We start from the raw sequence: 25,925 nt of genomic DNA on the forward strand, positions 1-25,925 counted from the left end.
CCATCAGTCACTCCTAACCCTCTGTTCTCCTCTACACATCCCCATCAGTCACTCCTAACCCTCTGTTCTCCTCTACACATCCCCATCAGTCACTCCTAACCCTCTGTTCTCCTCTACACATCCCCATCAGTCACTCCTAACCCTCTGTTCTCCTCTACACATCCCCGTCAGTCACTCCTAACCCTCTGTTCTCCTCTACACATCCCCACCAGTCACTCCTAACCCTCTGTTCTCCTCTACACATCTCCATCAGTCACTCCTAACCCTCTGTTCTCCTTTACACATACCCATCAGTCACTCCTAACCCTCTGTTCTCCTCTACACATCCCCATCAGTCACTCCTAACCCTCTGTTCTCCTCTACACATCCCCATCAGTCACTCCTAACCCTCTGTTCTCCTCTACACATCCCCATCAGTCACTCCTAACCCTCTGTTCTCCTCTACACATCCCCATCAGTCACTCCTAACCCTCTGTTCTCCTTTACACATCCCCATCAGTCACTCCTAACCCTCTGTTCTCCTCTACACATCCCCATCAGTCACTCCTAACCCTCTGTTCTCCTCTACACATCCCCATCAGTCACTCCTAACCCTCTGTTCTCCTCTACACATCTCCATCAGTCACTCCTAACCCTCTGTTCTCCTCTACACATCCCCATCAGTCACTCCTAACCCTCTGTTCTCCTCTACACATCCCCATCAGTCACTCCTAACCCTCTGTTCTCCTCTACACATCCCCATCAGTCATTACTAACCCTCTGTTCTGCTCTACACATCCCCATCAGTCACTCCTAACCCTCTGTTCTGCTCTACACATCCCCATCAGTCACTCCTAACCCTCTGTTCTGCTCTACACATCCCCATCAGTCACTCCTAACCCTCTGTTCTCCTCTACACATCCCCATCAGTCACTCCTAACCCTCTGTTCTCCTCTACACATCCCCATCAGTCACTCCTAACCCTCTGTTCTCCTCTACACATCCCCATCAGTCACTCCTAACCCTCTGTTCTCCTCTACACATCCCCGTCAGTCACTCCTAACCCTCTGTTCTCCTCTACACATCCCCACCAGTCACTCCTAACCCTCTGTTCTCCTCTACACATCTCCACCAGTCACTCCTAACCCTCTGTTCTCCTTTACACATACCCATCAGTCACTCCTAACCCTCTGTTCTCCTCTACACATCCCCATCAGTCACTCCTAACCCTCTGTTCTCCTCTACACATCCCCATCAGTCACTCCTAACCCTCTGTTCTCCTCTACACATCCCCATCAGTCACTCCTAACCCTCTGTTCTCCTCTACACATCCCCATCAGTCACTCCTAACCCTCTGTTCTCCTCTACACATCCCCATCAGTCACTCCTAACCCTCTGTTCTCCTTTACACATCCCCATCAGTCACTCCTAACCCTCTGTTCTCCTCTACACATCCCCATCAGTCACTCCTAACCCTCTGTTCTCCTCTACACATCCCCATCAGTCACTCCTAACCCTCTGTTCTCCTCTACACATCTCCATCAGTCACTCCTAACCCTCTGTTCTCCTCTACACATCCCCATCAGTCACTCCTAACCCTCTGTTCTCCTCTACACATCCCCATCAGTCACTCCTAACCCTCTGTTCTCCTCTACACATCCCCATCAGTCATTACTAACCCTCTGTTCTGCTCTACACATCCCCATCAGTCACTCCTAACCCTCTGTTCTGCTCTACACATCCCCATCAGTCACTCCTAACCCTCTGTTCTCCTCTACACATCCCCAACAGTCACTCCTAACCCTCTGTTCTCCTCTACACATCCCCATCAGTCACTCCTAACCCTCTGTTCTCCTCTACACATCCCCATCAGTCACTCCTAACCCTCTGTTCTCCTCTACACATCCCCATCAGTCACTCCTAACCCTCTGTTCTCCTCTACACATCCCCATCAGTCACTCCTAACCCTCTGTTCTCCTCTACACATCTCCATCAGTCACTCCTAACCCTCTGTTCTCCTCTACACATCCCCATCAGTCACTCCTAACCCTCTGTTCTCCTCTACACATCCCCATCAGTCACTCCTAACCCTCTGTTCTCCTCTACACATCCCCATCAGTCACTCCTAACCCTCTGTTCTCCTCTACACATCCCCATCAGTCACTCCTAACCCTCTGTTCTCCTCTACACATCCCCATCAGTCACTCCTAACCCTCTGTTCTCCTCTACACATCCCCATCAGTCACTCCTAACCCTCTGTTCTCCTCTACACATCCCCATCAGTCACTCCTAACCCTCTGTTCTCCTCTACACATCCCCATCAGTCACTCCTAACCCTCTGTTCTCCTCTACACATCCCCATCAGTCACTCCTAACCCTCTGTTCTCCTCTACACATCCCCATCAGTCACTCCTAACCCTCTGTTCTCCTCTACACATCCCCATCAGTCACTCCTAACCCTCTGTTCTCCTCTACACATCCCCATCAGTCACTCCTAACCCTCTGTTCTCCTCTACACATCCCCATCAGTCACTCCTAACCCTCTGTTCTCCTCTACACATCCCCATCAGTCACTCCTACCCCTCTGTTCTCCTCTACACATCCCCATCAGTCACTCCTAACCCTCTGTTCTCCTCTACACATCCCCATCAGTCACTCCTAACCCTCTGTTCTCCTCTACACATCCCCATCAGTCACTCCTAACCCTCTGTTCTCCTCTACACATCCCCATCAGTCACTCCTAACCCTCTGTTCTCCTCTACACATCCCCATCAGTCACTCCTAACCCTCTGTTCTCCTCTACACATCCCCGTCAGTCACTCCTAACCCTCTGTTCTCCTCTACACATCCCCGTCAGTCACTCCTAACCCTCTGTTCTCCTCTACACATCCCCATCAGTCACTCCTAACCCTCTGTTCTCCTCTACACATCCCCGTCAGTCACTCCTAACCCTCTGTTCTCCTCTACACATCCCCGTCAGTCACTCCTAACCCTCTGTTCTCCTCTACACATCCCCATCAGTCACTCCTAACCCTCTGTTCTCCTCTACACATCCCCATCAGTCACTCCTAACCCTCTGTTCTCCTCTACACATCCCCATCAGTCACTCCTAACCCTCTGTTCTCCTCTACACATCCCCATCAGTCACTCCTAACCCTCTGTTCTCCTCTACACATCCCCATCAGTCACTCCTAACCCTCTGTTCTCCTCTACACATCCCCGTCAGTCACTCCTAACCCTCTGTTCTCCTCTACACATCCCCATCAGTCATTACTAACCCTCTCTTCTTGCCCTTCTCTGACACCGTGTCCTTCTCTATCTCGGGCGTCTCCTTGGCGACAGATGGTTCCTTTTCCTTCTCTTCCTGCTCCTTCTTACTGGCCGACTTCTTCAGAACCTCAAACTCTGAGTCCGGCTCCACCTCCAGAACCTCATCCTCGTGGATGGTCAACTTGTGGGTCAGGGGCGTGGTCCCGGCTGGGATCTTGAAGACTTCGTCAAACTCCACGGGCATGCTCAGGCGGAGGAACAGCATGTCAGTGTTGGCGTTCTGGGAGCCGAATGTCTTGTGGCTCAGCTTCAGGCAGGGAGCACTGTCCACTGTCCCGTCCACGCGTGACACCTGGAGGGGAGAGAAGAAGAGAGCTCCATGAACAACAGTGACAGGGAAATACAAGAAAACTCCTAGATCACTAAAGAAACCTCCCGTCTCATCACTAGAACCTCCTGCAAAACGTATTCCATGTCAAGCATGACTTACTGTTGTTGCATATCTCAAGTCATACCTACCTGCAATCAACCTCCTCTGGAAGTATCATATCTCTACAATGGGTTTTACTCAATACATGTAGCTCCTACTGTATATAAGAAACACTTAAGTCACATTTCATTTTAGGGGTCAAGTACATTTCCTCAAAGTGGCGAGATGATTCCCTCTCTAAATAAAGCCTCTCTAACTAAATGATGATGATTCCCTTTCTAAATAAAGCTGAAAGCACCTTGAAATTAATTTGTTGTAAGAAATGTGCTATATAAATAGTTTGATTTGATTTCAATAAGTTAGACTCAACGAACGCTGTATGATACATGATACCCCAAATCTTAGTATCCCTAGTCTGATACATGATACCCAAATCATAGTATCCTTAGTCTGTCTGTATATGGGTCAGTACCTCAATGTGTTGATGATTATTGGGTCAGCTACCTCAATGTGTTTGTGGTTATTGGGTCAGTACATCAATGTGCTGGTGGTTAGTGGGTCTTACCTCAATGTGTTGGTGGTTAGTGGGTCAGTATCTCAAAGTACTGGTGGTTATTGGGTCAGTACCTCAATGTGTTGGTGGTTATTAAGTCAACTAGCTCAATGTGTTGGTGATTATTGGGTCAGTACCCCAATGTGTTGCTGGTTAGTGGGTCAGCAACCTCAATGTGTTGGTGGTTATCAATGTGGTCCTCTGTAGCTCAGTTCGCCAGGATAGTGGGTTCAATTCCCGGGACAACCAATACTTAAAATGTATGCACGCATGAATGAAAGTCGCTTTGCATAAAAGTGTCTGCTAAATGGCATATATTATATAATATCATAATGTGTTGGTGGTTATTGGGTCAGTACCTCAATGTGTTGGTGGTTATTAAGTCAACTAGCTCAATGTGTTGGTGATTATTGGGTCAGTACCCCAATGTGTTGGTGGTTATTGGGTCAGCTACCTCAATGTGTTGGTGGTTAGTGGATCAGTACCTCAATGTGTTGGTGGTTAGTGGGTCAACTACCTCAATGTGTTGGTGGTTATTGGGTCAGTACCTCAATGTGTTGGTGGTTATTTAGTAAACTACCTCAATGTGCTGGTGGTTATTGGGTCAGTACCACAAATGTGGGTGAGTTACCTCAATGTGTTGGTGTTTAGTGGGTCAGTACCTCAATGTGTTGGTGGTTATTGGGTCAGTGTCTCAATGTACTGGCGGTTATTGGGTGAGTATCTCAATGTACTGGTCGTTATTGGGTCAGTACCTCAATGTGTTGGTGGTAAGTAGGTCAGTACCTCAATGTGTTGGTGGTTAGTTGGTCAGCTACTTCACTGTGTTGGTGGTTATTGGGTCAGCTACTTCACTGTGTTGGTGGTTATTGGGTCAGTACCTCAATGTGTTGGTGGTTATTGGGTAAGCTACCTCAATGTGTTGGTGGTTATTGGGTCAGTATCTCAATGTGTTGTTGGTTAGTGGGTCAACTACCTCAACGTGTTGGTGGTTTTTGGGTCAGTACCTCAATGTGTCACTGGTTAGTGAGTCATTATTTCAATATGTTGGTGGTTAGTGGGTCAATATCTGAATGGGTTTGTGGTTAGTGGGTCAGTATCTCATTATACTGGTGGTTATTGGGTCAATACCTCAATGTGTTGGTGGTTATTGGGTCAGTACCTCAATATGTTGGTGGTTAGTTGGCACGGGGGCGAACTGTGGCAGGCTCTTGCTGAACCACATGGTAATGTCTCTCTTCATGTTGATGGCGAACGGTTCGAAGCCCTCCTGGAGACCACAGATGGCGAAGTAACGCAGGCTGCTGACGTTCTGACCCAGGTTGATCCTGCCCACCTGAGACAGGCCCAGGGTACATACTGGGATGAAGCCTGGAGAGGTAGAAGGGGAGAGTTAGGTTCCCTATATAGTGCACTGCTTTTGACCAGGGCCCATAGGGAAACGGAGCTGAAGGAGAGTTCACGTTCTGAACCAGGTCCTGGAGATCTGTAGTGCATGCAGCATTCTAATCCAGCCCAGCACTGGCGCACCTTGTTTAAACCATCAACTAATGGTTGAACCATGTGTGATACCGCTGGGATGGAACCATGTGTGATACCGCTGGGATGGAACCATGTGTGATACCGCTGGGATGGAAAATGTGTGATACCGCTGGGATGGAACCATGTGTGATACCGCTGGGATGGAACCATGTGTGATACCGCTGGGATGGAACCATGTGTGATACCGCTGGGATGGAACCATGTGTGATACCGCTGGGATGGAACCATGTGTGATACCGCTGGGATGGAACCATGTGTGATACCGCTGGGATGGAACCATGTGTGATACCGCTGGGATGGAACCATGTGTGATACCGCTGGGATGGAACCATGTGTGATACCGCTGGGATGGAACCATGTGTGATACCGCTGGGATGGAACCATGTGTGATACCGCTGGGATGGAACCATGTGTGATACCGCTGGGATGGAACCATGTGTGATACCGCTGGGATGGAACCATGTATGATACCGCTGCACACCCTGTAGCTACCCAGACCCCTACAGCCTGTATTAAACCACCCTGTAGCTCCCCATACCCCTACAGCCTGTATTAAACCACCCTGTAGCTACCCAGACCCCTACAGCCTGTATTAAACCACCCTGTAGCTCCCCAGACCCCTACAGCCTGTATTAAACCACCCTGTAGCTCCCCAGACCCCTACAGCCTGTATTAAACCACCCTGTAGCTACCCAGACCCCTACAGCCTGTATTAAACCACCCTGTAGCTCCCCATACCCCTACAGCCTGTATTAAACCACCCTGTAGCTACCCAGACCCCTACAGCCTGTATTAAACCACCCTGTAGCTCCCCAGACCCCTACAGCCTGTATTAAACCACCCTGTAGCTCCCCAGACCCCTACAGCCTGTATTAAACCACCCTGTAGCTCCCCAGACCCCTACAGCCTGTATTAAACCACCTTGTAGCTCCCCATACCCCTACAGCCTGTATTAAACCACCCTGTAGCTACCCAGACCCCTACAGCCTGTATTAAACCACCCTGTAGCTCCCCAGACCCCTACAGCCTGTATTAAACCACCCTGTAGCTCCCCAGACCCCTACAGCCTGTATTAAACCACCCTGTAGCTCCCCAGACCCCTACAGCCTGTATTAAACCACCCTGTAGCTCCCCAGACCCCTACAGCCTGTATTAAACCACCCTGTAGCTCCCCAAACCTCTACACAGTGTATATTGAACCGTGACAACACCACTCTTACCTTCTCCTATCTCTATGTCCTTGAAAGCCATCTCGGAGCCAGAGTCGCTGATGAGCATCTCTCCGTTCAGGGTGAACATAATGTTCTGTTCGGTCAGGTCGATCATACACCCCACCACGTCACCTGACTGCCACTGGCGACCAAACGGGTCATTACCCACGTGCCAGCGCTGGGCCTGGAGGGACAAGCAAATTCAAAGTTAGATAAATAAAATAAAGAAAGAAATCTGTAATATAAATATGAAACTATGAAAAAGTAAACTAAAATGTATTAATACAGTATGAAAAATGTATGCACTCACTAACTGTAAGTCGCTCTGGATAAGAGCGTCTGCTAAATGACTAAAATGTAAATGTGAATACACTGGTTTGGTAAAGAATCATAAAAAAAAAAAAACATCTCTGGACTAATGGCTTGGTAAAGATTCTAGGCCTACGGATACACAAAGACACATTAACTCGTTTATTCATTCATCATGTGTTTGGGCGAGTAGCATGGGTAGACACCCTTTCCCAGAGAATCGTCTCTGTTGTTCATCATCCGTTAATGGATGACCTACATTTTTTTACATGACATCCCTGTGTGGCCCTAGCCTAACCCAGCTCTAGACTGCCAGTGATTGTGACATACCGTTTTTCCGTTGAAGACCCAGGCCAGCTCGTCTGCTCCCAGCTCATTGTCAGCCCTGACGTTGGGTCGGGCCCAGCCCACTCTCATCTCTTCGGTCGTCACTGCCTCAAACTCAAAGTACCACTTCCCAGACGTGACCGCGTACGACTTCTCAGCACGGAAGATGCGCACCTTATCCCCACGCACGTCGTCCAGGCCAAGGCCAGCTAGAGAGAGAGAGAGAGAGAGAGAGATGGAGAGAGAGAGAGAGAGAGAGAGAGAGAGAGAGACAGTGAGAGAGAAGGAGGGAGAGATTTGCGTATGGAGACCTCGTTTCTCCTCCAGTCCTTCATTAGCAAGACAACACCATAGACTCACTGCTCTCCTGGTCTGGAGGCTCGATGTTGTATCCATAGCCAATGAGAGTGCGCACAGCGTTGTTAACGCTGTCTCGGTTGGTCTTCTTGGTTCTCTCATCCAGCAGGTTATAAGGAACCAGACGTGGGTTACGCTTGTTCATGATGTCCTGGGCACAGGAAGAAAACAATCATATATTTCACCATAATAACTTTTTATAGTGTTGCCTATACACCTGTAGGGGGAGTTCTGTTGTATCAGCCATGGACATGCTAATAACACAATGTAGAATGAAAGGAGAGGATGATCATGTTGTGGTAATGGAGATAAAAGCCTGCACACAGACCTGATCTGACCAAGACTACTGCAGACTAAATATTGTTTATCCTAGTGGAGGATTAAAGTACTTGGGAGCAGTGTTTATTCTGAATGGTGTGAAGGAGGATACCTGCACGATGCTGTAAGTCCATCCCTGGCGCACGCGGTCCCGCGCCCACACATTGTGGCCGTTCTCTGCCAGCTTCTCCACCAGCTGGTTCTGATTGGGCGTCAGCTTGACGTGGCTCAGGTCCAGGGGGGCGGGTTTATATCCATTGCTCATTATATAGCTGAGAGAGGGAGGAGCAGGGAGAGGAGGGGAGAAGAGAGGGAGAGAGAGAGAGAGAGAGAGAGAGGAGGGGCAGGGAGGGGAGAAGAGAGAGAGAGAGAGAGAGAGAGAGAGAGAGGAGGGGCAGGGAGGGGAGGAGAGAGAGAGAGAGAGAGAGAGGAGGGGCAGGGAGGGGAGGGGGGAGAGAGAGAGAGAGAGAGAGAGAGAGAGAGAGAGAGAGAGAGAGAGGAGGGGCAGGGAGGGGAGGGGAGGAGGGGCAGGGAGGGGAGGGGAGGAGAGAGAGAAAGAGAGAGGAGGGGTAGGGAGGGGAAGGGGGAAGAGAGAGAGAGAGAGAGAGGAGGGGTAGGGAGGGGAGGGGAGGGGAGGAGAGAGAGAGAGAGAGAGAGAGAGAGAGAGAGAGAGAGAGAGAGAGGAGGGGCAGGGAGGGGAGGAGAGGGTGAGATATAGATTTCTATTGGCAGTAGTGTAAAGGAAGGAAGAAAGGAAGAAGGGAAGGCGGGAGGGAGAGAGAGAGAGAGAGAGAGAGAGAGAGACAGAGAGAGAAAGAGGGAGAGAAAGAGAGAGAGAGGGAGAGAAAGAGAGAGAGAGGGAGAGTGAGAGAGAGAAAGAGAGAGACAGAGAGAGAGAGAGAAAGAGAGAGACAGAGAGAGAGAGAGAGAGAGAGAGAAAGAGAGAGAGAGAGAGAGAGAGAGAGAGAGAGAGAGAGGGTGGGAAGATGGGAAGATGGGAGGAAGGGACTTACGTCTTTGGCATTTTGATTATCTTCAGGTTCTCCTCAGCCTTCTCATCTCCCATGCCCACATGGCAGCCCAGGGCCAGCAGAGTCCTGGAGGAGAGACACAGAGATACAGCATTACAGACCAACTGGGGACCGACACAGAGATACATTACAGACCAACTGGGGACCGACTGGGGACCGACACAGAGACACATTACAGACCAACTGGGGACCGACTGGGGACCAACACAGAGACACACATTAGACACATTACAGACCAACTGGGGACTGACTGGGGACCGACACAAAGATACACACATTAGACACATTACAGACCAACTGGGGACCGACACAGAGACACACATTAGACACATTACAGACCAACTGGGGACCGACACAGGAATACACACACTACAAACAAACTGGAGACCTTTACACACACAGGGATACACACACTACAAACAAACTGGAGACCTTTACACACACAGGGATACACACTTTACAGACCAACTGACTGGGGACCTTTACGTTACATTACCTTTACATTATTCCTGGACTAAAAGGCACTTTCATTTGACATTCTCTGGCTATGGGAAACCAGCCAAGGGCTCAGCACATCTATTATTGTCAGGGCGTACGACACAGCTGGAAGCAGTAGACAACTAAGGACAGGGACACTGATTTCAGTGTTTTCCCAGACATCCACTGGTTGTAGTTCCTCCCTTATATTACATTACATTACATTACATTATTATATTATTATATTACATTATATTATTATATTACATTATATTATTATATTATTATATTACATTATATTATTATATTACATTATATTATTATATTATTATATTACATTATATTATTATATTATTATATTACATTACATTATTATATTATTATATTACATTATATTATTATATTACATTACATTATTATATTATTATATTACATTATATTACATTATATTACATTATATTATAATATTACATTACATTATTATATTATCATATTACATTATATTATATTATTATATTACATTACATAATATTATATTATTATATTACATTACATAATATTATATTATTATATTACATTACATTATATTATATTATTATATTACATTATATTATTATATTATTATATTACATTATATTATATTATTATATTACATTACATTATATTATATTATTATATTACATTATATTATTATATTATTATATTATATTATTACTTGAGTGTTTCACCAGACATCTGCAGGTTGTAGTTCCTCTCAGGTTCCGGAAGGGTCTGGAAGTCTACCAGACAGGGATGCAGCTTCTTGTTGTCGTCTCTGAACTGGAGGAGGGAGGAAACAGACAGACAGGGTTATTACATGACCAGGGCCCCAGGGCCCATAGGGTGCCTTTTTCCATGTCTGCCCGGTGATCAGTGCCACTATCCAAGCGTTGCTGTAGCAGTATTTTCTGTCCGTTAAGGGTAGCAGACTCACTATTCCATAAGTCCAGCCCTGCTCGATGCGGGTGATGGCCCACAGCTCATGGATGTTCTCTGCCAGCTTCTCCCTGATCTTCTCCAGGTGGGGCGGCAACACGATCTGGAGCACACACAGGGTAAAGGTTAAAGGTCAGAGGTCCGCAGATCAAAGGGAAGAGGAGTAAATGGACAGCCTTATTTGGTACCTGAACAGGGTTCGGGCTAGGGACAGGGTGTGTGTCTTACCTGAACAGTGTCTACGGGATTGGGGGTAAAGGAGGTGTGTGTGAGGGACTGGGTTGGCCCCAGCAAGTTTCGGACTCCGTCAAAGTCGTGTTTGTACTCCTTGATGGGTTCGATCCTCATCCTTTCCTTGGGTAGCAGAGCCTCGTAGCACGGGGCATAGCCCGGGGGGGGCAGGAACTTAAAGTCTCCATGGCGACCACCCAACAGTAAACGAGCTCTGAGGAGACAGGAAATACAGTGGGGTCATTTTAAGGGCGAGGAAAAACAGTGGGGTCATTTTAAGGGCCAGGAGACAGGAAATACAGTGGGATCATTTTAAGGGCCAGGAGACAGGTAAAACAGTGGGGTCATTTTTAAGGGCCAGGAGACAGGAAATACAGTGGGGTTATTTTAAGGGCCAGGAAAAACAGTAGGGTCATTTTAAGGGCCAGGAGACAGGTAAAACAGTGGGGTCATTTTAAGGGCCAGGAGACAGGTAAAACAGTGGGGTCATTATAAGGGCCAGGAGACAGGAAATACAGTGGGGTCATTTTAAGGGCCAAGAAAAACAGTGGGGTCATTTTAAGGGCCAGGAAATACAGTGGGGTGATTTTAAGGGCCAGGAAATACAGTGGGGTCATTTTAAGGGCAAGGAAATACAGTGAGGTCATTTTAAGGGCCAGGAAAAACAGTGGGGTCATTTTAAGGGCCAGGAAATACAGTGGGGTGATTTTAAGGGCCAGGAAATACAGTGGGGTCATCTTAAGGGTCAGGAGACAGGATATACGGTGGGATCATTTATAGGGCCAGGAGTTTTGCATGAACACGAGACCTGACCAGACTCTTTCTGTAAGTCTCAGGATCAGAAGCGCATTGAGCCCTGGTGCTGCTGAGTCCCTGGTCCCCGGCCATCTCCCCTTTACTCTCATCATTAACTGTCTGTCTGGCTGTCTGGTCAACATTACACCTCATCCAGAGCTATTTACCACGAGCACATTCACCTTAGGTAGGCAAAATATCAATCAATTAATCAATCAAGTCTATCCCCCATATTGTTATATATTATATTATAATATATATTATTCCATCTTACTTGACTCCAGCAGAGAAGCTGATGACGGGGAAGAACAGTCCATCTACGTTGAAGTTCTCGAACATGCCCTGGACCGGGTGGCCGTTGACACGGAACGAGATACTGGGCACGCTCAGATCCAGACAGCACGACACGACATCATCAGCTGCCAGGGCATGCTGATTGGGCGACGCCACCTGGCGGGGGACGTGACCTGGAGGGGAGAGGGGAGGAGTCAGGGGACAACTGAAATACTAGTCTGGTTCCATACTATATGTGCTGCGGTCTGGTTCCATACTGTATGTGCTGCGGTCTGGTTCCATACTGTACGTGCTGTGGTCTGGTTCCATACTGTACGTGCTGTGGTCTGGTTCCATACTGTACATGCTGTGGTCTGGTTCCATACTGTACGTGCTGTGGTCTGGTTCCATACTGTACGTGCTGTGGTCTGGTTCCATACTGTACGTGCTGTGGTCTGGTTCCATACTGTATGTGCTGTGGTCTGGTCCATACTGTATGTGCTGCGGTCTGGTTCCATACTGTACGTGCTGTGGTCTGGTTCCATACTGTATGTGCTGCGGTCTGGTTCCATACTGTATGTGCTGCGGTCTGGTTCCATACTGTATGTGCTGTGGTCTGGTTCCATACTGTATGTGCTGCGGTCTGGTTCCATACTGTATGTGCTGTGGTCTGGTTCCATACTGTATGTGCTGCGGTCTGGTTCCATACTGTACATGCTGTGGTCTGGTTCCATACTGTACGTGCTGTGGTCTGGTTCCATACTGTACGTGCTGTGGTCTGGTTCCATACTGTACGTGCTGTGGTCTGGTTCCATACTGTATGTGCTGTGGTCTGGTCCATACTGTATGTGCTGCGGTCTGGTTCCATACTGTACGTGCTGTGGTCTGGTTCCATACTGTATGTGCTGCGGTCTGGTTCCATACTGTATGTGCTGCGGTCTGGTTCCACACTGTATGTGCTGTGGTCTGGTTCCATACTGTATGTGCTGTGGTCTGGTTCCATACTGTATGTGCTGTGGTCTGGTTCCATACTGTATGTGCTGCGGTCTGGTTCCATACTGTATGTGCTGTGGTCTGGTTCCATACTGTATGTGCTGTGGTATGGTTCCATACTGTATGTGCTGTGGTCTGGTTCCATACTGTATGTGCTGTGGTCTGGTTCCATACTGTATGTGCTGCGGTCTGGTTCCATACTGTATGGGCTGTGGTCTGGTTCCATACTGTATGTGCTGTGGTCTGGTTCCATACTGTATGTGCTGCAGTCTGGTTCCATACTGTATGTGCTGTGGTCTGGTTCCATACTGTATGTGCTGCAGTCTGGTTCCATACTGTATGTGCTGCAGTCTGGTTCCATACTGTATGTGCTGCGATCTGGTTCCATACTGTATGTGCTGTGGTCTGGTTCCATACTGTATGTGCTGTGGTCTGGTTCCATACTGTACGTGCTGTGGTCTGGTTCCATACTGTACGTGCTGTGGTCTGGCTCCATACTGTACGTGCTGCGGTCTGGTTCCATACTGAATGTGCTGCGGTCTGGTTCCATACTGTATGTGCTGCGGTCTGGTTCCATACTGAATGTGCTGCGGTCTGGTTCCATACTGTACGTGCTGCGGTCTGGTTCCATACTGTATGTGCTGTGGTCTGGTTCCATACTGTATGTGCTGTGGTCTGGTCCATACTGTATGTGCTGCGGTCTGGTTCCATACTGTACGTGCTGTGGTCTGGTTCCATACTGTACGTACTGTGGTCTGGTTCCATACTGTACGTGCTGTGGTCTGGTTCCATACTGTACGTGCTGTGGTCTGGTTCCATACTGTATGTGCTGTGGTCTGGTCCATACTGTATGTGCTGCGGTCTGGTTCCATACTGTACGTGCTGTGGTCTGGTTCCATACTGTACGTGCTGTGGTCTGGTTCCATACTGTACGTGCTGTGGTCTGGTTCCATACTGAATGTGCTGCGGTCTGGTTCCATACTGTACGTGCTGCGGTCTGGTTCCATACTGTACGTGCTGTGGTCTGGTTCCATACTGTATGTGCTGTGGTCTGGTTCCATACTGTACGTGCTGTGGTCTGGTTCCATACTGTACGTGCTGTGGTCTGGTTCCATACTGTATGTGCTGTGGTCTGGTTCCATACTGTACGTGCTGTGGTCTGGTTCCATACTGTACGTGCTGTGGTCTGGTTCCATACTGTATGTGCTGTGGTCTGGTTCCATACTGTATGTGCTGTGGTCTGGTCCATACTGTATGTGCTGCGGTCTGGTTCCATACTGTACGTGCTGTGGTCTGGTTCCATACTGTACGTACTGTGGTCTGGTTCCATACTGTACGTGCTGTGGTCTGGTTCCATACTGTACGTGCTGTGGTCTGGTTCCATACTGTATGTGCTGTGGTCTGGTCCATACTGTATGTGCTGCGGTCTGGTTCCATACTGTACGTGCTGTGGTCTGGTTCCATACTGTACGTGCTGTGGTCTGGTTCCATACTGTACGTGCTGTGGTCTGGTTCCATACTGAATGTGCTGCGGTCTGGTTCCATACTGTACGTGCTGCGGTCTGGTTCCATACTGTACGTGCTGTGGTCTGGTTCCATACTGTATGTGCTGTGGTCTGGTTCCATACTGTACGTGCTGTGGTCTGGTTCCATACTGTACGTGCTGTGGTCTGGTTCCATACTGTATGTGCTGTGGTCTGGTTCCATACTGTACGTGCTGTGGTCTGGTTCCATACTGTACGTGCTGTGGTCTGGTTCCATACTGTACGTGCTGTGGTCTGGTTCCATACTGTACGTGCTGCGGTCTGGTTCCATACTGTACGTGCTGCAGTCAACTCTTCTATCTTTGTCAAGCCATACATATTTGCCATGAAAATGCTACTAACGCATTTCAATATGTGTTGCAAGTGACTGAATGGAAGCCTGGTCTTACGCTATACGTGAGGTAGACTAAATATCGTTTACATTATAAACCCGAGGCAAAACATTGACATGATAACAATAGGAAGTAAAGCGTACCTGACCACAGGTGCAGTCCATCGAAGCCGTATGAGTAGAGGTCATCCCCCACCCCGTTGCCCCCCCAGCCCTCTCCACCCCCGGGATAGGGTGAGTACCCCTCTGTCAGGGCCCAGCCCACACGCAGGTGAGAGGGTGTGGCTGTCACGAAGGGCTCAACGTAGTCTACCATCATCTCAAAGTACCACTTCTTATACTGAGTAGAGCCTTCACAGGTTCCCAGGAAGATGTTGGGCCTCACACTACAGATAGAAACAAATATTGTGCAACTCTTAGACCACAATGGGATAGAATAGAATATAATGGGATAGAACAGGAACAGAATAGAATATAATGGGATAGAACAGGAACAGAATATAATATAATGGGATAAAACAGGAACACAATAGAATAGAATGGGATAAAACAGGAACATAATATAATATAATGGGATAAAACAGGAACAGAATAGAATAGAATGGGATATAACAGGAACAGAATAGAATAGAATGGGATAGAACAGGAACAGAATAGAATGGGATAGAACAGGAACAGAATATAATATAATGGGATAGAACAGGAACAGAATAGAATAGAATGGGATAGAACAGGAACAGAATAGAATAGAATGGGATAGAACAGGAACAGAATAGAATAGAATGGGATATAACAGGAACAGAATAGAATAGAATGGGATAGAACAGGAACAGAATAGAATAGAATGGGATAAAACAGGAACAGAATAGAATAGAATGGGAAAAACAGGAACAGAATAGAATAGAATGGGATAAAACAGGAACAGAATAGAATAGAATGGGATAAAACAGGAACAGAATAGAATAGAATGGGATAAAACAGGAACAGAATAGAATAGAATGGAATAGAACAAGAACAGAATAGAATAGAATGGGATAGAACAGGAACAGAATAGAATAGAATGGGATAGAACAGGAACAGAATAGAATAGAATGGGATAGAACAGGAACAGAATAGAATAGAATGGGATAGAACAGGAACAGAATAGAATAGAATGGGATAGAACAGGAACATAATAGAATAGAATGGGATAAAACAGGAACAGAATAGAATAGAATGGGATAGAACAGGAACATAATATAATAGAATGGGCTAGAACAGGAACAGAATAGAATAGAATGGGATAAAACAGGAACAGAATAGAATAGAATGGGATAAAACAGGAACAGAATAGAATAGAATGGGATAGAACAGGAACAGAATATAATGGGATAGAACAGGAACAGAATAGAATAGAATGGGATAGAACAGGAACAGAATAGAATAGAATGGGATAGAACAGGAACAGAATAGAATAGAATGGGATAGAACAGGAACAGAATAGAATAGAATGGGATAGAACAGGAACAGAATAGAATAGAATGGGATAGAACAGGAACAGAATATAATAGAATGGGATAAAACAGGAACAGAATAGAATATAATGGAATAGAACAGGAACAGAATAGAATATAATGGAATAGAACAAGAATAGAATATAATGGAATAGAACAGGAACAGAATATAATATAATGGAATAGAACAGGAACAGAATAGAATAGAATGGGATAGAACAGGAACAGAATAGAATGGGATATAACAGGAACAGAATAGAATAGAATGGGATAAAACAGGAACAGAATAGAATAGAATTGGATAGAACAGGAACAGAATAGAATAGAATGGGATAAAACAGGAACAGAATAGAATGGGATAGAACAGGAACAGAATATAATATAATGGAATAGAACAAGAATAGAATATAATGGAATAGAACAGGAACAGAATATAATATAATGGAATAGAACAGGAACAGAATAGAATAGAATGGGATAGAACAGGAACAGAATAGAATGGGATATAACAGGAACAGAATAGAATAGAATGGGATAAAACAGGAACAGAATAGAATAGAATTGGATAGAACAGGAACAGAATAGAATATAATGGGATAGAACAGGAACAGAATAGAATAGAATGGGATAGAACAGGAACAGAATAGAATAGAATGGGATAGAACAGGAACAGAATAGAATATAATGGAATAGAACAGGAACATAATAGAATAGAATGGGATAGAACAGGAACAGAATAGAATATAATGGAATAGAACAGGAACACAATAGAATAGAATGGGATAGAACAGGAACAGAATATAATATAATGGGATAGAACAGGAACAGAATAGAATAGAATGGGATAAAACAGGAACAGAATAGAATATAATGGAATAGAACAGGAACAGAATAGAATATAATGGAATAGAACAGGAACAGAATATAATAGAATGGGATAGAACAGGAACAGAATAGAATAGAATGGGATAGAACAGGAACAGAATAGAATAGAATGGGATAAAACAGGAACAGAATAGAATATAATGGAATAGAACAGGAACAGAATAGAATATAATGGAATAGAACAGGAACAGAATAGAATATAATGGAATAGAACAGGAACAGAATAGAATATAATGGAATAGAACAGGAACAGAATAGAATAGAATGGGATAAAACAGGAACAGAATAGAATATAATGGGATAAAACAGGAACAGAATAGAATAGAATGGGATAGAACAGGAACAGAATAGAATAGAATGGGATAGAACAGGAACAGAATATAATATAATGGGATAAAACAGGAACAGAATAGAATATAATGGAATAGAACAGGAACAGAATAGAATAGAATGGGATAAAACAGGAACAGAATAGAATAGAATGGGATAGAACAGGAACATAATATAATATAATGGGATAAAACAGGAACAGAATAGAATAGAATGGGATAGAACAGGAACAGAATATAATATAATGGGATATAACAGGAACATAATAGAATAGAATGGGATAGAACAGGAACAGAATAGAATAGAATGGGATAGAACAGGAACAGAATAGAATAGAATGGGATAGAACAGGAACATAATAGAATATACTACTTTTAGTCTTGAAATCTTTGGTTGTTTACTACACTAGTCACTCTGTTTAGCACATGGCCTCACATGTGAATCCTTAAAGAGATGGGTGGGGCTAAGGCTTAAGAGGGTGTGAACAATGTTGAATGGGTGTAGACAAAGAAGAGCTCTCCAGTAGATACCAAAACATTCAAGGGCCATTTTCTCAAAAGTGGGCTTACACGTTTATCAACTTTCAAAGCAGAATTACTTTCCCATTGTTCCTCAACTGCAGTGTATGATATACCAATTTCTAGCTCTGAGTCTCTACTTTTATCTAATGTAAAAAAAATGTTATTCACATTTTGCTAGATAGGACCGAATCCAGGTGGTGGGTCACAAATGTATTGGGTCAATAAGCATTCAACCCCTTTGTTATGGCAAGCCTATATAAGTTCAGGAGTAAAAATGTGCTTAATTAACCTCTTAAGGATCTGACCCTTTTTTCCAATTTTCGCCTAAAATGACATACCCAAATCTAACTGCCTGTAGGTCAGGACCTGAAGCAAGGATATGCATATTCTTGATACCATTTGAAAGGAAACACTTTGAAAGGAAATTTGAAATTAATGTAGGAGAATATAACAGATTAGATCTGGTAAAAGATAATACAAACAAAAAAACATGCGTTCTCTATAAACAAAAATTTTATCATCTTCGAAATGCAAGAGAAAGGCCACAATATAATATTGCAGTTTAGGCAACAACAACAAATGCCACTAGATGGCAGCAGTGTGTGTGCAAAGTTTCAGATTGATCCAGTGAAGCATTGCAATACTGGACTATTTTGTATCAAGTCTGCCCAAATGTGCCGAATTGGTCAATTGATACATTTTCAAGTACATAACTATAGAGAACATACAAAAATGATATGGTAATACAAAATGTAAGTTTACACACTCTCAGGATTGTGCCGCGAGCTGCCCAGTGACACAAGCCTACCAGACGAGCTAAACCACTTCTATGCTCGCTTCGAGGCAAGCAACACTGAAGCATGCATGAGAGCACCAGCTGTTCCGGATGACTATGTGATCACGATCTCCGTAGCCGATGTGAGTAAGACTTTTAAGCAGGTCAACATTCACAAGGCCGCAGGGCCAGACGGATTACCAGGACGTGTACTCCGAGCATGTGCTGACCAACTGGCAAGTGTCTTCACTGACATTTTCAACATGTCCCTGACTGAGTCTGTAATACCAACATGTTTCAAGCAGACCACCATAGTCCCCGTGCCCAAGGACTCTAAGATAACCTCCCTAAATGACTACCGACCCGTAGCACTGACGTCTGTAGCCATGAAGTGCTTTGAAAGGCTGGTCATGGCTCACATCAACAGCATTATCCCAGAAACCCTAGACCCACTCCAATTTGCATACCGCCCCAACAGATCCACAGATGATGCAATCTCTATTGCACTCCACACTGCCCTTTCCCACCTGGACAAGAGGAACACCTACGTGAGAATGCTATTCATTGACTACAGCTCAGCATTCAACACCATAGTGCCCTCTAAGCTCATCACTAAGCTAAGGATCCTGGGACTAAACACCTCCCTCTGCAACTGGATCCTGGACTTCCTGACGGACCGCCCCCAGGTGGTAAGGGTAGGTAACAACACATCTGCCACACTGATCCTCAACACGGGGGCCCCTCAGGGGTGCGTGCTCAGTCCCCTCCTGTACTCCCTGTTCACCCATGACTGCATGGCCAGGCACGACTCCAACACCATCATTAAGTTTGCCGACGACACAACAGTGGTAGGCTTGATCACCGACAACGATGAGACAGCCTATAGGGAGGAGGTCAGAGACCTGGCCATGTGGTGCCAGGACAACAACCTCTCCATCAACGTGACCAAGACAAAGGAGATGATTGTGGACTACAGGAAAAAAAAGAGGACTGAGCACGCCCCCATTCTCATCGACGGGGCTGTAGTGGAACAGGTTGAGAGCTTCAAGTTCCTTGGTGTCCACATCACCAACGAACTATCATGGTCCAAACACACCAAGACAGTCGTGAAGAGGGCACGACAAAGCCTATTCCCCCTCAGGAGACTGAAAAGATTTGGCATGGGTCCTCAGATCCTCAAAGAATTCTACAGCTGCACCATCGAGAGCATCCTGACAGGTTGCATCACCACCTGGTATGGCAACTACTTGGCCTCCGACCGCAAGGCACTACAGAGGGTAGTGCGTACGGCCCAGTACATCACTGGGGCCAAGCTTCCTGCCATCCAGGACCTCTATACCAGGCGGTGTCAGAGGAAGGCCCTCAAAATTGTCAAAGACTCCAGCCACCCTAGTCATAGACTGTTCTCTCTGCTACCGCACGGCAAGCGGTACCGGAGTGCCAAGTCTAGGTCCAAAAGACTTCTCAACAGCTTCTATCCCCAAGCCATACGACTCCTGAACAGCTAATCATGGCTACCCGGACTATTTGTACTGCCCCCCCACCCCATCCTTTTACGCTACTGCTACTCTGTTAATTATTTATGCATAGTCACTTTAACTCTACCCACATGTACATATTACTTCAACTACCTCAACTAGCCGGTGCCCCCGCACATTGACTCTGCACCGGTACCCCCCTGTATATATAGCCTCCCTACTGTTATTTTATTTTACTTCTGCTCTTTTTTTCTCAACACTTTTTTTGTTGTTGTTTTATTTTTACTTTTTTTGTTAAAAAGAAATGCACTGTTGGTTAAGGGCTGTAAGTAAGCATTTCACTGTAATGTCTGCACCTGTTGTATTCGGCGCATGTGGCCAATAAAATTTGATTTGATTTGATTTGATCATTAGCTTATACACTAACTTTCACACATCTAGATGGCCGGGCGGGGTGGGTGTGGAGCCAGAGACAGCAGGGGTTCAAAATGTAGAAACCAGTTCCTACATTTGAATATAAAAATGGATTTTATCAAACAAAACTATGCTACATTTTATCTCTGGGACCCTTAGGATGACAAATCAGAGCAAGATTACTGAATGTAAGTACATTATTTACCTTCAGAGGTGAATGTATCAAACCAGTTGCCGTGATAAGTTTTTTGTTGTTGTGCACTCTCCTCAAACAATTGCATGGTATTTTTTCACTGTAATAGCTACTGTAAATTGGACAGTGCAGTTAGATTAACAAGAATTTAAGCTTTCTGCCCATATCAAATCAAATCCAATTTTATTTGTCACATACACATGTTTAGCAGATGTTATAGCGGGTGTAGCGAAATGCTTGTGCTTCTAGCAAGTCATATCTAACAATTTCACAACATTTACCTATATAAGACTGGCAAGTTTGCTGTTACTTACAACAGTCATGCTAATCAGATTAGCGCACGTTAGCTCGAACGTCCCGTATACGGGACACCGATCCCGTAGACGTCAACAAGTCACATAATAAGTTGCATGGACTCTGTGTGCAATAATAGTGTTTAACATGATTTTTGAATGACTACCTCATATCTGTACCCCACACATACAATTATCTGTGAGGTCCCTCAGTCGAGCAGTGAATTTCAAACCCAGATTAAACCACAAAGACCAGGGAGGTTTTCCAATGGCTCGCAAAGAAGGGCACCTATTGGTAGATTGGTAAAAAAAAAAATTTAAACAGACATGGAATATCCCTTTGAGCATGGTGAAGTTATTAATTACACTTTGGATGGTGTATCAATACACCCAGTCACTACAAATATACAGGCATCTTTGCTAACTCAGTTGCCAGAGAGGAAGGAAACTGCTCAGGGATTTCACCCTGAGGCCAATGGTGACTTTAAAACAGTTTCAGAGTTTAATGGCTGTGATAGAAGAAAACTAAGGAGGGATCAACAACATTGTAGTTACTCCACAATACTAACCTAAACGACAGAGTGAAAAGAAGGAAGCCTGTACAGAATAAACATATTCCAAAACATGCATCCTGTTTGCAATAAGGCACTAAAGTAAAACTGCCAAAAAATGGGCAAAGGAATTTCCTTTATGTTTGGGCCAAATCCAACACATCACTGAGTACCACTCTTCATACTGTCAAGCATGGTGCTGGCTGCGTCATGTTATGGGTATGCTTGTCATCGGACTACAGGAGTTAAAACAAATAAAAATAAATAGAATAGAGCTAAGCACAGGCAAAATCCTAGAGGAAAACCTGGTTCAGTCTGCTTTCCAACAGACACTGGGAGACAAATTGTCCTTTCAGCAGGACAATAACCTAAAACACAAGGCCAAATCTACACTGGAGTTGCTTACTAAGATGGCATTGAATATTCCTGAGTGGCCGAGTTACAGTTTTTACTTACATCGGCTTGAAAATCTATGGCAAGACCTGAAAATGTCTGTCTAGTAATGATCAACAACCATCTTGACAGAGTTTGAAGAATAATGTGCAAATATTGTACAATCCAGGTGTGCAAAGGTCTTAGAGACTTACCCAGAAAGACTCACAGCTGTAATCGCTGCCAAAGGTGATTCTAACATCTATTGACTCAGGGGTGTGAATCATTTCCAGTAAAACTGCAAAAAAAACTACTAAAAACATGTTTTCACCTTGTCATTGTGGGGTATTGTGTGTAGATGGATCAATTTTGAACAACGAAATGTGGAATAAGTCAAGGGGTATGAATGCTTTCTGAAGGCACTGTATATACAGTATATATTATATATTACCTGGTTACGTAGTTGACGATGTTAGTCTGCAGCAGGAGGTCGCGACCTGGAAATAGATTCTCTGTGATGAGGTTCTGATTGGACCTTACAGCGACACCGTTACACACACAAAGGGACCGGAGGACGTCCAACACCTACGGGAAAGATAGACAGAGCCAGGGAAATGTGATGAAAGTCAAGGAAGTGTGGGTTTCAAACTGGAAAGTAACTCAGCTGGTCCCGATTCACTCCCTACCCCTTCCCCTTGGCACCTTGACCATTTGATGTTTGCAGATATTTAAGGTGGCAGCTATATGATGGAAGTTCCACCACTACACTGCTTACACCTATCCAGACCCTACAGATGTGCAAACATCGAAACATCCCCGCAGACATCACTGACCTTGTGGTTTCTGCCATGTTTGTCCAGCAGAGAGATGATGGATTTGATGTGGTTCTCTTGAATGATGTTCAGAACCTCTGGACTCTCAATCAGGACACAGTGCAGCACCTCCAAGATACCTGGAGACAGGGAGAGAAAATGGATGATGAATGCAGTCCTGTGCTGAAAGAAACGTTCAAATCAGATATGAAATGGGTAGCGCCCTGAGATTTTCCCTAATGAGTAACTACATAGCCTAAACCAGGAAAAAAACTCCTGCAACCTAGCCATGGTGGGTGGCATTGAGCAGAACTCTTACGTACCTGAAGAGGCCTCCAGCCGGTCCAGTTTGCTGACCAGCCAGTCCAGGTTATCACAGAACAGCGCACAGTTAGAGCGGTTCCCCCTGATCAGAGAAGCTGGGAGGGAGGAGAGGGAGAGATACACTACGTGACCAAAAGTATGTGGACACCTGTATATGTAGATAGATATGGATGGATGGATATACACTGCATGACCAAAAGTATGTGGACACCTGCTCGTCAAACATCTCATTTCAAAATCATGGGCATTAATATGGAGTTGGTCCCCCATTCGCTGCTATAACAGCCTCCACTCTTCTGGGAAGGCTTTCCGCTAGATGTTGGAACATTGCTGCGGGGGGACTTGCTTCCATTCAGCCACAAGAGCACTAGTGAGGTCGGGCACTGATGTTGGGCGATTAGGCCTGGCTCACGGTCGGCGTTCCAATTCATCCCAAAGGTGATCGATGGGGTTGAGGTCAGGGCTCTGTGCGGGCCAGTCAAGTTCTTCCACACCAATCTTGACAAACCATTTCTGTATGGACCTCGCTTTGTGCACGGTGGGATTGTCATGCTGAAACAGGAAAGGGCCTTCCCCAAACTGTTGCCACAAAGTTGGAAGCACAGAATCGTCTAGAATGTCATTGTATGCTGTAGAGTTAAGATTTCCCTTCACTGGAACTAAGGGGCCTAGCCTGAACCATGAAAACAGTCCCAGACCATTATTCCTCCTCCACCAAACTTTACAGTTGGCACTATGAATTCGGGACGGTAGCGTTCTCCTGGCATCCACCAAACCCAGATTCGTCCGTCGGACTGCCAGATGTTGAAGGGTGATTAATCACTCCAGAGAGTTTCCACTGCTCCAGAGTCCAATGGCGGCGAGCTTTACACCACTCCAGCCGATGCTTGGCATTGCGCATGGTGATCTTAGGCTTGTGTGCGGCTGCTCGGCCGCTCGGCCATGGAAACCCATTTCATGAAGCTCCCGACTAACAGTTTTTGTGCTGATGTTGCTTCCAGAGGCAGTTTGGCAGTTTGGAACTTGGTAGTGAGTGTTGCAACCGAAGACAGACGATTTTTACGCGCTATGCGCTACAGCACTCGGCGTCCCGTTCTGTGAGTTTGTGTGGCCTACCACCACGCAGCTGAGCCGTTGTTGCTCCTAGATGTTTACACTTCACAATAACAGCATTTACAGTTGGCCGGGGTAGAAATTTGACAAACTGACTTGTTGGAAAGGTACCATCCTATGACGGTGCCACGTTGAAGCTCTTCAGTAAAACCAGTCTACTGGCAATGTTTGTCTATGGAGATTGCATAGCTGTGTGCTCGATTTTATACACCTGTCAGCAACGGGTGTGGCTGCAATAGCCGAATCCACTAATTTGAAGGGGTGTCCACATACTTTCGGACATATAGTGTATGTTGAATCATCAACATCAACATTATTCAGAATGCCTACACCTCATCTGATCAGAGAGGCTGAGAGGGAGGGAGAGATATGTTGAATCATCAACATCAACAGTATTCAGCATGCCTCCACCTCCTCATGCATTTGTTTGGTGTCTTTTTTTAAAAATATGAGTGATTCAATGTTTTGTGCTTTAGTATGTATATTGTTTTGCTCCACAATGAATTTCCTCAAACGTGTTCCAATCTGATCTATTCTAAGCTGATAAACAGCGGGATAAAGCAGAAGACACATTTCTGTGAAAGAAAACTCTTAGTCATACCCAGCAGCTCATAAAGCAGGTTGACGATCTCCTTCCAGGACTCAGCGGCCTCCTCTCCAGCAAACTCAGAGAAGTGAGCAGCAGTGTTGTAAACATTCAGACGGTCGATACACTCTAGCACGATGGTGATCATACCCTGATGGAGAGGTCGACACACATAGGGTTAGATCCTATACCCACGTGGTCATAGGGTTAGTTCATATAGCCACGTGGTCATAGGGTTAGTTCATATACCCACGTGGTCATAGGGTTAGTTCATATACCCACGTGGTCATAGGGTTAGATCATATACCCACGTGGTCATAGGGTTAGATCCTATACCCACGTGGTCATAGGGTTAGTTCATATAGCCACGTGGTCATAGGGTTAGTTCATATAGCCACGTGGTCATAGGGTTAGTTCATATAGCCACGTGGTCATAGGGTTAGATCATATAGCCACGTGGTCATAGGGTTAGTTCATATACCCACGTGGTCATAGGGTTAGTTCATATAGCCACGTGGTCATAGGGTTAGTTCATATACCCACGTGGTCATAGGGTTAGTTCATATAGCCACGTGGTCATAGGGTTAGTTCATATAGCCATGTGGTCATAGGGTTAGATCATTACCCACGTGGTCATAGGCTTAGAACATATACCCACGTGGTCATAAGATTAGTTCATATACCCACGTGGTCATAGGGTTAGTTCATATAGCCACGTGGTCATAGGGTTAGATCATATACCCACGTGGTCATAGGGTTAGATCATATACCCACGTGGTCATAGGGTTAGTTCATATAGCCACGTGGTCATAGGGTTAGATCATATACCCACGTGGTCA

The 25,925-nt window shown here is 45.5% G+C and overlaps 1 pseudogene across 1 annotated transcript in view; it reads right to left on the reverse strand.

Moving 5' to 3' along the window:
- The window catches only part of LOC311122827 (ryanodine receptor 1-like), a 70,745-nt pseudogene that overhangs the window by 39,070 nt on the left and 5,750 nt on the right, over positions 1-25,925 (reverse strand). Inside the window, exons 8-23 of the transcript in view lie at positions 25,102-25,237; positions 23,387-23,482; positions 23,085-23,203; positions 22,703-22,836; positions 15,091-15,332; positions 12,080-12,272; positions 11,008-11,224; positions 10,778-10,882; positions 10,520-10,623; positions 9,310-9,393; positions 8,409-8,568; positions 7,982-8,129; positions 7,625-7,830; positions 6,995-7,169; positions 5,395-5,603; positions 3,258-3,601 (exon numbers count right to left, since the gene is read on the reverse strand). The product of the transcript in view is annotated as a ryanodine receptor 1-like (transcript). The remainder of the gene's footprint in view (positions 1-3,257; positions 3,602-5,394; positions 5,604-6,994; positions 7,170-7,624; positions 7,831-7,981; positions 8,130-8,408; positions 8,569-9,309; positions 9,394-10,519; positions 10,624-10,777; positions 10,883-11,007; positions 11,225-12,079; positions 12,273-15,090; positions 15,333-22,702; positions 22,837-23,084; positions 23,204-23,386; positions 23,483-25,101; positions 25,238-25,925) is intronic.

Source organism: Coregonus lavaretus (genome assembly GCF_964263955.1).
Source record: "Coregonus lavaretus genome assembly, contig: HAP1_SCAFFOLD_2940, whole genome shotgun sequence".
In the NCBI taxonomy this organism is placed as follows: Eukaryota; Metazoa; Chordata; class Actinopteri; order Salmoniformes; family Salmonidae; genus Coregonus; species Coregonus lavaretus.